The sequence below is a fragment of the Rhinoderma darwinii genome, chromosome 1 (genome assembly GCF_050947455.1).
Source record: "Rhinoderma darwinii isolate aRhiDar2 chromosome 1, aRhiDar2.hap1, whole genome shotgun sequence".
Taxonomy (NCBI): domain Eukaryota; kingdom Metazoa; phylum Chordata; class Amphibia; order Anura; family Rhinodermatidae; genus Rhinoderma; species Rhinoderma darwinii.
The window spans coordinates 20,353,390-20,365,454 of NC_134687.1; positions in this window are offsets into that span (position 1 = coordinate 20,353,390).

Consider the following 12,065-nt stretch of genomic DNA (forward strand, 5'->3'; position numbering starts at 1 on the left):
TTACCATGGAAGCAGCGCCAGGTCAAGTCCCAATACTTCTGGGGGATCCTGTTTGAATTCAAAAGCATCAGTCCCTCCCTCAGATCCCTACCTGGGCAGTCCTTGAGGGCCAAGGATGCCTGGAAATAGGAGGTGACCACCCTAATGTCGAGGAGTTTCCTCGGCAGCGTGATCACCTCATCCTTCCCCAGACACCATCGACGGACAACCTTCAGAACCGGGGCAACGTAAGCCGGGAGATGCCCCCGCTGCGATCGAAGATCCTTCACTCGCCCTCCGTTCTCCCATTCCTGGAAGAAAGGCTGAAACCATACCTTGCAAGAAGCTACCCACAGAGGAGCCCTCTCTTTGTAGAGGATTGCCAAATTACATTTAAGAAAAGTGTTCACTAGGAACACTACCGGGTTGACCATACCCAACCCACCTTGTCTCCTTGTTAGGTAAGTCACCTCTCTCTTAACTAGGTTCAGCCTGTTTCCCCATAATAATTGGAAAAACAGGCTGTAGACCCGTGTCCAGAAGGGTTCTGGCAAGATACAAATGCTGCCCAGAAAAATAAACAAAGGGAGCAGGTATGTTTTGCCCAAGTTGATCCTTTCTCTGAAGGTCAAAGTCCAACCTTTCCACTGGTTCACCCTTTTGGTGGCAATCTGCAGTCTGCTCTCCCAATTTTGAGTAGGATAATCACTTCTGCCGAAATTTATGCCCAGAACTTTTGCAGTGTCTTGGGGCACAGGGAGGGTGTCTGGGAGACAAAAATCTGGGTCTCCCACTCCCAACCAGAGACTTTTGCACTTATCCAGATTGATCTTGGACCCAGACGCGTCCGAGTAGCGGTCTACCTCAGACATCACCCATTCCGCCTCCCCTTGCGAGGAGACGAAGATAGTGACATCGTCGGCATACGCTATCGTCCTTACTGCAGACTCCACGACCGCCAGGTCCATCCTCACACCCACCAACGGCCCGCGATCAATCCTCGCAAGGAAGGGATCGATCGCGAACACGTATAGTAGCGGGCTAAGAGGACAACCCTGACGGACACCAGAGTCCACCACAAAAGGACGACCAACCCAACCGTTCACCAGTGGGAAAGTCTCAGCCCCTGCGTACAATGCTTTCAGCCAATTCACAAACCCCCCAGGCAGACCGTATCTCAAAAGGGTGGACCAGAGATACTCATGATCAACTCTGTCAAACGCTTTTGCCTGATCCAAAGACAGCATGTACCCCTTCCAGTGTCCAGCTCTGCCCTGCTCCACCGCCTCCCTGACACCCAGGACAGCACTAAAGGTGCTTCGACCTGGGACAGTGCAGTGCTGGACTCCCGAGAGGAGCTGTGGTGCAAACTCGACCAACCTGTTAAACAGTACTTTTGCCAGAATCTTCCGGTCCGTATTGAGAAGCGCTATGGGACGCCAGTTCTCAATACAGGACGGATCTTTACCCTTTGACAGCAGGATCAAGGCTGACCTACCCATTGACTTTGGCAGAGCGCCCGAGGATAGGCACTCATTAAAAACCCCAGTCAAGAGGGGAATCAAAGCTTCCCCAAAGGTCTTATAGAACTCGGACGTTAAGCCATCCGGTCCCGGCGATTTCTTAAGAGCTAACCCTTCAATCGCCCTCTTTACTTCCTCTTCCTTGATTTCCTCTGTCAAAACGGCAAGAGAGGGGCTTATCCTTGGCTCCGGAATGGTTTCAGCCAGGAAAGCCGACATTTTGTCTCGATCTAGTTCCTTCCTACTCAAGAGGTGTGAGTAGAAGGATCTGACCACCTCCAGGATCCCTGATTTGGACCTGTTCAGGGATCCCGTACTATCAATCAGTCCTGCCACATATTTGCAATCCACTGACATCCTACAGTTTTTGTAAGGGTCGGGCGAGCGATACCTCCCGAAGTCCCTCTCAAAAACCAAGGACGTGTGCCTATCATACTGACACCTCTTAAGCAAGGACTTCACACAGGAGATATCCTTGCGGCTACCTCCTGTCGAGACAAGCTGCTCGAGTTTCCTTCTTAGGTCCTGGTACAGACAGTGTCCGGCCAGGCTCCTAAAGTTGGAAAGCTGGCGGAAGAATTTTGCCGCACGTTTCTTGAGCATCTCCCACCACTCTGACTTACTGTTACAAAGGCCCAAAAGAGGTACCTGGCTCTGCAGAAAATCCTCGAAGGACTGTCTGACTTCCGCTTCTTCCAGGAGTGCCGAATTCAATCTCCAAAAGCCCCTTCCCATCCGATGGGTCTCTGCAACGTTCAAAGAAAAAACAATTAAACAGTGATCGGAGAATTCTACCTCCTCAACCACAAGTGGCGAGAAGACAGCCTCCCCCTTCAAATAAAACCTGTCTATTCTAGATCTAATCTGACTACCCCTATGATATGTGTAACCACTGTGGTCCGGGGTGTGCCTGATGTGGACATCCTCCAGACGAGCCTCACTGACTATGCTATTTAAAGCGACGCTGTCATAACCCAGCCTGTCTTTGGAGCCCCTCCTGTCCTTCTGCCTCACAACTGTGTTGAAGTCTCCTCCAAAGACCACCTGACGGCTGGTAAAAAGAAAAGGCTTGATCTTCATAAAGAGGCATTTGCGGTCCCACTTGGTTTGTGGACCGTAGATGTTTATGAGCCTAAGCTCTTGCCCCTTCATGAAGACGTCCAAGACCAGACACCTCCCCATTTCGACCTCGATCACTCGTCGGCATTTTACCTCTGCTGCCCTGAAAAGGACAGCCACTCCGCTATACGGCTCGGCCGCAAGAGACCAGTAAGATGGCCCGTGCCTCCACTCCCTTCTGGCCTTATGCACTGATGCCAGGTCTGGCACCCTGGTCTCCTGCAAAAATAAAACATCGGCCTCAACCCGGCCGAGAAAATCAAAGGCCGTGAATCTGGCCGCATCTGACCTAATGCTGGCGACATTAATACTCGCCAGGGTCAACGGAGTAGGTACCGCCATCAAGAGTGATCGAGTTCGACCGCTAGCTTCTTCCCTCCCCCAGTTAGCCCGTCGCTATCTGGGTCCGGGGAATCTTCGTTGCCTCTCTTGAGACTTACACCCGAGAGATCCATATCCTTAGCCAAGTCTTTCACCTCTGGAAGCAAAAGAGGAGAGAGTGAGTCCACAACATTACAAACAATATTTACACTCCCATCACCCGTCACCACCCCCGTTTCCCCACCCCCCCTTTGTCCACTAGTGCCGTGACAACCCCCTCCCCAGGCATTTGGCCTACTACCTGGCTCGAGGGTCCAGCACCTCCCGAAGGACCCGACCTTCGCACCGATACCTCACCTCCGCCCTCCTCTTCTTCCGAAGAGGAGGAGATGTCCTCCCGAAGGGCTTGGTACCGGTTGGAGAGCCCTATCAGGGGGGAGCCAGTCAAGCCCTCCTTTGGGATCTGGCCGGTCTTAGATGTTTTTAATTTAGGAGCCCTGGTTTTACATAGGGTCTTCCTACCAGTGTCCTCTCTTTTGTCTTGCCCCCTCACTTCGTCCTCGTCCAAACTTCCATAGTACGAGGACCCACTAGAGGGGGCTTCTCCTCTCCTCCTCACCAGTCTCCTGATCTCCTCCTCTACCCCACCGTCCCCAAGGGCCTCCGCAGACATACCAGCCTCCTGAGGGACGGCAGACTGAACCCCATGGCTTTGGGGCCCCCCCTGCTCCCTCTCAAGTCGGCGGCACTCCTGCCTCTTCAGTTTAGAAGAAGGCAGGGTCCTTACCTTCCTCGACCCTATCACCTCTCCATCCTCCCCAGCCCCCTCCCCAGCGACACCATCACCACGACCACTGCCACTGGCCAGGCTAGGCGCCACCGGGTTGAAGACCAGGTTGGCGAAGGAGCGCGGACAGCGGCTAAAGGGGTGACCTAGGTCACCACACAGGTTACACCTAATGTCCTTACAAGTGGCGGCAAGATGGCCCAAAGCCCCACACAGCGCACACCTCCTCTCCTTACACTGTGCGCTAAAGTGTGTGGGGCTGCCGCACTTATGACAGACCTTCGGCTGCCCCTGGTAAAAGACCAGGATCCTGTCCCTCCCCAAGAAAGCAGAGGAGGGCATGTGGGACACCGAGTTCCCCTGGACCTTTAACTTCACGGAAAAGGTCCAGGCACCAGACCAAATCCCGTGTTCGTCCCGATTTTTTTGGGGCATTCCTTTGACCTCGCCATACCTCTCCACCCAGGTCATTATATCCATGCAAGAGAGTGACTCATTACTAGTCAAGATGGTCACTCTCTTGATGACCTCACTCTGCCTTGAAACGGCCTGAACGGCGAAACCCTGCCACTGGGGCAATGCCCGTGCCAGCTCATGACGGGACCAGAAGGATTCCAACCCCTCTGCCGTCATGAAGCTGACATCGAACACCGAGGTGCCGTAGGGATGGATCAGGGCATAGATATCATTAGCCCTAAATCCCATCTCCAGGAGCAGCTCCACAACCCTAGATCTTGGGGGGCTAGCTTCCTTACCGACCCACCGGAGACGGGCCACATTCCTGCGGACACCCCCGGGTCCCCCTGTCGGAAGAGACAACACTGGTGGTCCCTTCCCTTGGTTTTCTCGGAAGGCAGCCTGTCCGTACTTCTCGTACCAGAAAGACAGGTCAACCTGCTCACCCCCTATTTGGACAGAGCTCTCGCCTCTCCTTAGGGCCTCCGCAAGGCGCCGTTGCAAGTTACCATGCACGGCACCCGCGGACAAAGGGGCACTCGGGCCCGCTGCGGCTGCAGCATAGGACCTTCCCACCTGTACAGCTCCCGGAGCCCCAGTAGACACTTTGACAACAGGCGCCCCACTTTCCAGTGAGCCCCCCCTTGGGCTAACCTCCATCAATCCCCCTTCCGGGCCATCTCCGGGAGCTGCATCCACCTCCTGTAATTCCATATGCTCCTCACCCCCATTCAAAATCATACCCCAATTTACACCCCCATCCACACCATTTACACCCCCATCCACACCATTTACATCTCCCAACCCCTCTCCCACCTTTATTTCTTCCCCAGAAACATTCCCCCCACCATCTTCCATCACAATTGAATTTTCACTTTTTTCACCCCCATTCACACCACATGCGTTTTTGCATGCGTTTTTTCCTGCAGGCGCGTTTTCCTGCCTGCAGGACTCTTTCACCCTTGCTGAGCCAGCCATAATGTCAAAATTTGTTTCCCTGGTTGCTTCCTCCTCCACCGGGCGCAACGTTGCAGGGGAAAGCACCACTCTGGGCACCAACTTGTTCTCCCCCAAGGGGATACACATAGCGCCCGTGCCCAACTGCTTGGGACCGAGCACTACGTTCTTATTTGCCACCAAACTGTCCGGCCTCTCAGCCAGTCTCGCCACCGCACTGCTACCGCCACTAGATCTGGCGGCAGCAGTGCCACTGATCTTCGGAACCTGCCCAGCGGGAGGGCTACACATAATCTCCCCTCCGTCAGACCCCCGATCCACTGCAGGATCAGGAGTGGGCTGACCAGAGGGGTTTGCAATGGCATCCCGGGGGACAGGGAGTACATCGGGCTTACAAAGGGGTACAAACACAAGACGCTCCTCCATGATTGGAGTCTTACCTGCCTTCTCTGCCTTCCGCCTCCTTCTCCTTTCGGCCTTGCTAGACAGGTCGTCCGACACCGGATCCCCTCCGAATGTAAAATCCCCGAAGTTCACCGGTGGGGACTGTACCTGCCTAGTCCTGGCCGTCAGGAGTCCCCCGGGACCACCACTGCGTCCGGTCTCCTCCGACTCTGACCATGACTCCCCTGAGTCCTCGGAACTGCTCAGCGACATGAGGACACCCGATGGTCGGTGCCTCGCTCCATCACGCACTTTTAATTCAGGCTTCACAGCACGCTCCCGCTGTGCACAAGGGAGGCTGCCCTCTGATACCTGGCTGCACTCAGACACCTGTGCCTCGCTTCCTCCCTGCTTGATTGAGGCCGACTCAGGGATTAACTCCTCGCTTGCCTCCTGGCCTGCGTCTTGGGCTGATTCCTGGGCCGATTCCTGGCCCTGTTCCAATGCTCTTTTCCCCAGAGACTTTTTCCATCTTAACAGTCTCTGGCGAAAACTCCCTGAGGAATGCAAAATCAAGTCCAGCCTGGTCTCCAGGAAGCTTATACGCTCCTTCAGCTCCTTTATCTTTTTTGAAATTGCCGGTCTTTTGTTCTTTGAACAGTGATCCGCGCGATACCGCTGATCAGCGAGAGACTGCTTCAGGGCCAGTCTCTCCTCCTCTGAAGCCATGTACAGGCTCGTGACTGCCGTTACCCTTTGCCGGAACTGCTGTTGCGGCTCCCTCGGGGCTAATACCGGCCAGTCCTCGAGCCGGCACTCGAGGTCCTCCATATCCAGGATTTCGCCTAGTGCCCCGTGCGACACCACGGAGCACCAGACAGTCTCCGACATACCCGGCACCTCTCGTCCGCTCTCTTTCCTGTCACTCCTTTCACCGGCGGCATCCACCGCCGCGAGCTTTACTCCCGCAGCGGCTCCCGCCATTGTGTCGGCTGCTGCTGCGGACCTCTCCGTCCTTCCTCTAGTCCGACTCACTGTGTCTGAGGCGAGTGGAGCCTCCACGTCCCCGCGGCTGTGCTGGCTCAAATCTTCATTGGAGCCGCCGCTCCTCAAGCACATCCTCCCTGACCGTCGCAGCACGCCGGCTGTCTCCTCCATCCTGCGGTCGTTCTCCCGCCCGACCTCGGCGGCCAGTGCGTCCTCCTCCCGTCTTGCACCTGGCTCTGGGGTCTCTCCCCAGGACCCCACTCCTCCTGGGAAAGGAGTGGGGACCCTGCCTGGAACTCCAGCCGGATCCAGCAAGGGTTTTTCGGCTTAATGTGAAAAAGCAGCACAAACACTTTTCTCACACCTCTCCCCTCAGGGAGCAAGCCTGTTCTGACACCAGCACACACAAACTCCTCCTCTTCCCGTGGCTGCTGGCACCAGTCTTGCCCTCCAATGGATCCTCGTTAAAGGATTTAAAGTGTACTCATTCCAATTACAGAGCCTCGAAAGAGTCCTGTATTGTTATTTTTCGTCACTACCTCCCCGGGTCGGGAGTGGGTAATTTGCGCGCCTGCTGCCTTCCTTGGATGTGGTAGCCGTTTCTCAGGCTCCCTCTCCGGAATCGAACCCTGATTCCCCGTTACCCGTGGTCACCATGGTAAGCGCAAAAAGTACCATCGAAAGTTGATAGGGCAGACGTCCGAATGTATCGTCGCCGTCACGGGGACGTGCGATCGGCCCGAGGTTATCTAGAGTCACCAGAGCGGCCGGGGAGAGCGTAGGGAGGGCCGGAGCCCGACCCCACCGCCCAAGCCCTCGGTTTGGTTTTGGTCCTATAAATGCACGCGTTCCGGGTGGTCAGCGCTCGTAGGCATGTATTAGCTCTAGAATTACCACAGTTATCCAAGTAACGGTTGGAGCGATCAAAGGAACCATAACTGATTTAATGAGCCATTCGCAGTTTCACTGTACCGGCCGTGTGTACTTACACGTGCATGGCTTAATCTTGGAGACAAGCATATGCTACTGGCAGGATCAACCAGGTAGTCCCCCCTTCCATCGAAGTGCTGAAACTACCTTCATTTATTGCGCTCGGGAGGTGGGCGGCCTCGCAGTGCCAGGGGGACAAGACGACTTTCCAAGGCAGCAGAGAAAGTCCAGGACCTTTGCAGAGAATAGGTCAACCAAGAGCCCCGCGGGAGGTCGCAGCTGGCTGCCAACTTGGTACCGGTACAACCTGGTCACCGCTCGGAAGCGGCCCAGGTCTGCAGGACATGGGTTGGCATAACTGCTACGACGCGCCCCAGGACAATCCCGGCTACCTGCTCTCACCGACGGCCCAGCTCGAAACCTGCCGAGCAGGAGGACACCTTCAAACAACCGACCCCCCTTCCAAGGCATCGGAAGACAGTCGAGGACACATGGAAAGAGAGCAACCAAGAGCCCCGTTGTTGGACGCAGATTGGCACTGAGACCGCAACCAGGTTTCGCGACCACATAAATGTAAGTCAACCGGGGTGTTCAATATGCCACTGTGACGCTTCAGGACAGTCCGGGCTACATACTCTCACCGCGGGCCAGCTCTCAACCTGCCGAGGAGGAGGATGCCTTCAAACAACCGACCGACCCTTCCAAGGCATCGGAAGACATTCGAGGACACATGGAAAGAGAGCAACCAAGAGCCCCGTTGTTGGACGCAGATTGGCACTGAGACCGCATCCAGGTTTCGCGACCACAAGAATGTAAGTCAACCGGGGGGTTCAATATGCCACTGTGACGCTTCAGAACAGTCCGGGCTGCATACTCTCACCGCGGGCCAGCTCTCAACCTGCCGAGGAGGAGGATGTCTTCAAACAACCGACCGACCCTTCCAAGGCATCGGAAGACATTCGAGGACACATGGAAAGAGAGCAACCAAGAGCCCCGTTGTTGGACGCAGATTGGCACTGAGACCGCATCCAGGTTTCGCGACCACAAGAATGTAAGTCAACCGGGGGGTTCAATATGCCACTGTGACGCTTCAGAACAGTCCGGGCTGCATACTCTCACCGCGGGCCAGCTCTCAACCTGCCGAGGAGGAGGATGTCTTCAAACAACCGACCGACCCTTCCAAGGCATCGGAAGACATTCGAGGACACATGGAAAGAGAGCAACCAAGAGCCCCGTTGTTGGACGCAGATTGGCACTGAGACCGCATCCAGGTTTCGCGACCACAAGAATGTAAGTCAACCGGGGGGTTCAATATGCCACTGTGACGCTTCAGAACAGTCCGGGCTGCATACTCTCACCGCGGGCCAGCTCTCAACCTGCCGAGGAGGAGGACGCCTACGAAGACCGGTCGGGGCAGCATCGTAAGTCTAGGACCTGTTCAGAGAGAGCCCAACATAGAGCCGAGAAGATGGAGCGCGCTCAGCGTCCCTAACCCTTACCAGTAAGGTAACAAGGACCAGGCTTAGGTAATATGGGACAAAGGCAACGGCAACCTCGACAATCCGGGTTGTTATCTGCTCTCACCGGCGGCCCAGCTCGCAACCTGCCGAGATGGAGGAAGCCTACGAAGACCGGTCGGTCGGGGCAGCATCGTAAGTCGAGGACCTGTTTAGAGAGAGCCCAACATAGAGCCGAGAAGATGGAGCGCGCTCATTGTCCCTAACCCTTACCAGTAAGGTATCAAGGACCAGGCTTAGGTAATATGGGACAAAGGCAACGGCAACCTCGACAATCCGGGTTAACTGCTCTCACCGGCGGCCCAGCTCGCAACCTGCCGAGATGGAGGACGCCTACGAAGACCGGTCGGTCGGTCGGGGCAGAATCGTAAGTCGAGGACCTGTTTAGAGAGAGCCCAACATAGAGCCGAGAAGATGGAGCGCGCTCATCGTCCCTAACCCTTACCAGTAAGGTATCAAGGACCAGGCTTAGGTAATATGGGACAAAGGCAACGGCAACCTCGACAATCCGGGTTAACTGCTCTCACCGGCGGCCCAGCTCGCAACCTGCCGAGATGGAGGACGCCTACGAAGACCGGTCGGTCGGTCGGGGCAGAATCGTAAGTCGAGGACCTGTTTAGAGAGAGCCCAACATAGAGCCGAGAAGATGGAGCGCGCGCATCGTCCCTAACCCTTACCAGTAAGGTATCAAGGACCAGGCTTAGGTAATATGGGACAAAGGCAACGGCAACCTCGACAATCCGGGTTAACTGCTCTCACCGGCGGCCCAGCTCGCAACCTGCCGAGATGGAGGACGCCTACGAAGACCGGTCGGTCGGTCGGGGCAGAATCGTAAGTCGAGGACCTGTTTAGAGAGAGCCCAACATAGAGCCGAGAAGATGGAGCGCGCTCATCGTCCCTAACCCTTACCAGTAAGGTATCAAGGACCAGGCTTAGGTAATATGGGACAAAGGCAACGGCAACCTCGACAATCCGGGTTAACTGCTCTCACCGACGGCCCAGCTCGCAACCTGCCGAGATGAAGGATGCCTACGAAGACCGGTCGGTCTTAAGTCGAGGACCTGTTTAGAGAGAGCCCAACATAGAGCCGAGAAGATGGAGCGCGCTCAGCGTCCCTAACCCTTACCAGTAAGGTAACAAGGACCAGGCTTAGGTAATATGGGACAAAGGCAACAACAACCTCGACAATCCGGGTTAACTGCTCTCTCTGGCGGCCCAGCTCGCAAAGTGCCGAGGAGGACGCCTTTGTCGCCCACGGGGAACCGAGGCCGCTTTCCCGGCGGCTTAGCGGCTCCACATGGGATGGGGCCGCCCCCCTCCGGAGAGGGGGGGAGGGAAGCCACCGTGGAGCCGCGTGTGGCTTGCATGCGGGAGCCACGCCGACACTTCCAGCCTCGGGCGAGGCGGAAGACGGCTTTGGACTACTTGCGAAAAACAACCGTGCCCCATGCGCGGGTGCGCCTGGGAGCACCTCGGCTAGAGAGGCCCTTGCGAGCAGCGGACATACGGGGGCGGTCACTGCCTCCCCGTCGTTTAAAGCTTTCTCTCGCGCCTCGGGCTCCGGCGACACCAGCACACTCTCGGACGCCTTTTAGAGTGATAGAAGCAGCACTGAGCAAACGCACCTCGCGGGAGCGAGAGGTACCGGCGCCCGCCTTAGCAGGACCGCCGGGCTTTTTGGGACACCGGCCGTAGGTGGCCGGGGGCGAAACAGACCCGGACGGTGTGGGAGGAAGACGCGCTCGCCGTAACCGACAGTGCTCCAAAGCACTGCCGAGCGAGTGGTCCCTCCGCCGCCGGGTCGCGGGGAGCCAGATCGATCTGAGGAGTCTTGGACAAATTCCAAAGACTCAAACGGCGCGGGAGCACGTGCTCCTCTCACAGCTTAACGACAGGTGGCCGAGGCCGACGGGGACTTCCAGGAGGCCGGCATGACGTGCCACTACATACCGGTCACACCATGGAAGTCCTTCTCGGCCACAAACGGTTAGGACTTCCCGCTAGGAAGAACCGTAGGGACTTGGAACGCGGAGCAGAAATGCCCTCTCACAGGATTTCAGGTGAAGGAGATATTCGCACCCCTAAAAGTGTCACCACCTCAAATACACCGGGGTAAGGTGCCAACTTACCCGGGCTCCTGGAACTGCTGCCCGGCTGAAGCCCAAAATAAAAACCTCATAGGGTTTTTCCTCCAAAACGTCAATGAAGACAGACCTGCCAGCCAGGCCGACGGGGACTTCCAGGAGGCCGGCATGACGTGCCACTACATACCGGTCACACCATGGAAGTCCTTCTCGGGTTGGACCAGGTGCAGCTCCCGCTAGAACGTGCAGCACGTCCTCCTTCACGGTACTCTCGGTTGGACTCGCCAACGTGGCCGAGCTCCTACAACTGCTGGTCGGCCTGGGACTCCAGAAAGAATGCACCAAAGTTCTTTCGTGGAAGTCCAGGTGCACCGGACCGACCAGCCAACGAGGCCGACGGGGACTTCCAGGAGGCCGGCATGACGTGCCACTACATACCGGTCACACCATGGAAGTCCTTCTCGGCCACAAACGGTTAGGACTTCCCGCTAGGAAGAACCGTAGGGACTTGGAACGCGGAGCAGAAATGCCCTCTCACAGGATTTCAGGTGAAGGAGATATTCGCACCCCTAAAAGTGTCACCACCTCAAATACACCGGGGTAAGGTGCCAACTTACCCGGGCTCCTGGAACTGCTGCCCGGCTGAAGCCCAAAATAAAAACCTCATAGGGTTTTTCCTCCAAAACGTCAATGAAGACAGACCTGCCAGCCAGGCCGACGGGGACTTCCAGGAGGCCGGCATGACGTGCCACTACATACCGGTCACACCATGGAAGTCCTTCTCGGGTTGGACCAGGTGCAGCTCCCGCTAGAACGTGCAGCACGTCCTCCTTCACGGTACTCTCGGTTGGACTCGCCAACGTGGCCGAGCTCCTACAACTGCTGGTCGGCCTGGGACTCCAGAAAGAATGCACCAAAGTTCTTTCGTGGAAGTCCAGGTGCACCGGACCGACCAGCCAACGAGGCCGACGGGGACTTCCAGGAGGCCGGCATGACGTGCCACTACATACCGGTCACACCA